Source organism: Chrysochloris asiatica, unplaced genomic scaffold, assembly GCF_000296735.1.
Source record: "Chrysochloris asiatica unplaced genomic scaffold, ChrAsi1.0 scaffold00409, whole genome shotgun sequence".
Classification (NCBI taxonomy): Eukaryota; Metazoa; Chordata; class Mammalia; order Afrosoricida; family Chrysochloridae; genus Chrysochloris; species Chrysochloris asiatica.
Window position 1 is genome coordinate 590150 of NW_006408927.1, and position 1999 is coordinate 592148.

Here is a 1999-nt window from a genome sequence, read left to right on the forward strand (position 1 = left end):
ATTTCTTGACAGCTGCTTCTGTGAGTGTTGATAGTTGATCCAAGAAGAATGAAGTCCTTGACAACTTCAATCTTTTCTTTATTGATAAGAATGTTGTTTATTGGTCCAGTGGTGAGGATTTTTGCTTTCTTGACATTGAGATGTAATCCATACCAACGGCTGTGCTCTTTGATCTTCATCAGTAAATGTTTTTAGTCCTCTTCACTTTCAGCAAGCAAGGTGGTATCATCTGCATATTGCAGATTGTTAATGAGTCTTCCTCCAATCCGGATGCCACGTTTTTTTTGTTTTTTGTTTTTTTTTCACAGAACCCAGCTTCTCGGATTATTTGCTCAGCATACAGGTTGAATAAGTATGGTGAAAGAATACAACCCTATCACACACCTTTTTAAATTTTAAAACATTCAGTGTTCCCATGCTCTGTTCGAACAACTGCTTCTTGGTCCAGGTACAGATTCTTCATGAGCACAATTAAGTGTTTTGGAATACTCATACTTCGCAATGTTGTCCATAGCTTGTCATGATCCACACAATCAAAACCTTTTGCATAGAAGATGGCAGACGACCCCAGTGCTGCAGACAGGAACGTGGAGATCTGGAAGATCAAGAGGCTCATCAAAAGCTTGGAGGCGGCCCGCGGCAATGGCACAACCATGATATCGTTGATCATTCCTCCCAAAGACCAGATATTACGAGTGGCAAAAATGTTAGCAGATGAATTTGGAACCGCATCTAATATTAAGTCATGAGTAAACCGCCTTTCAGTCCTGGGAGCCATTACATCTGTACAACAAAGACTCAAACTTTATAACAAAGTACCTCCAAATGGATTCGTTGTTTACTGTGGAACAATTGTAACAGAAGAAGGAAAGGAAAAGAAAGTCAACATTGACTTTGAGCCTTATCAAACCAATTAATACATCATCGTATTTGTGTGACAACAAATTCCATACAGAGGCTCTTACAGCACTACTTTCGGATGATAGCAAGTTTGTCTTCATTGTAATAGATGATAGTGGGGTACTTTTTGGCACACTCCAAGGAAACACAAGAGAGGTCCTGCACAAATTCACTGTGGATCTTTCAAAGAAACATGGTAGAGGAGGTCAGGCTGCCTTGCGTTTTGCCCGTTTAAGAATGGAAAAAACAACATAATTATGTTCGGAAAGTAGCTGAGACTGCTTTGCAGCTGTTTATTTCTGTTTTCACAAAGTGAATGTGGCTGGTCTTGTTTTAGCTGGATCAGCTGACTTTAAAACTGAACTAAGTCAATCTGATATGTTTGATCAGAGGTTGCAATCAAAAGTTTTAAAATTAGTTGATATCTCCTATGGTGGTGAAAATGGATTCAACCAAGCTATTGAGTTACCTACTGAAGTCCTTTCCAACGTGAAGTTCATCTAAGAGAAGAAATTAATAGGACAATACTTTGATGAAATCAGCCAGGACACGGGCAAGTACTGTTTTGGAGTTAAAGATACACTAAAGGCTTTGGAAATGGGAGCTGTAGATATTTATTTTAATAGTCTATGAAAATCTGGATATAATGAGAAATGTTCTTCATTGCCAAGGCACTGAAGAGGAGAAAATTCTCTGTCTAACTCCAGAACAAGAGAAGGATAAATCTCATTTCACAGACAAAGAGACAGGACAGGAACAGGAGCTGATTGAAAGCATGCCCCTACTGGAATGGTTTGCTAACAACTACAAACAATTTGGAGCTACATTGGGAATTGTCACAGATAAGTCACAAGAAGGATCCCAGTTTGTGAAAGGATTTGGTGGAATTGGAGGTATCTTGCGGTACCGAGTAGATTTCCAGGGAATGGAATACCAAGGAGGAGATGATGAATTTTTTGACCTTGATGACTACTAGGTAGTTGACATGGGTCCGGCAATATGTGCCTCACCCTGCAGCATCCAACCCAAGGAGCATACTCGTGGTGGAATCCAAACAGATCCCTGCCTTACAATTGGAACATTCTCAGAACTTAATCCA

The 1999-nt window shown here is 39.8% G+C and overlaps 1 pseudogene; it reads left to right on the top strand.

The window, feature by feature from the left end:
* Positions 1-554: 554 nt before the first annotated feature.
* On the top strand, positions 555-1876 carry LOC102811217 (annotated as a pseudogene).
* Positions 1877-1999: the final 123 nt, after the last annotated feature.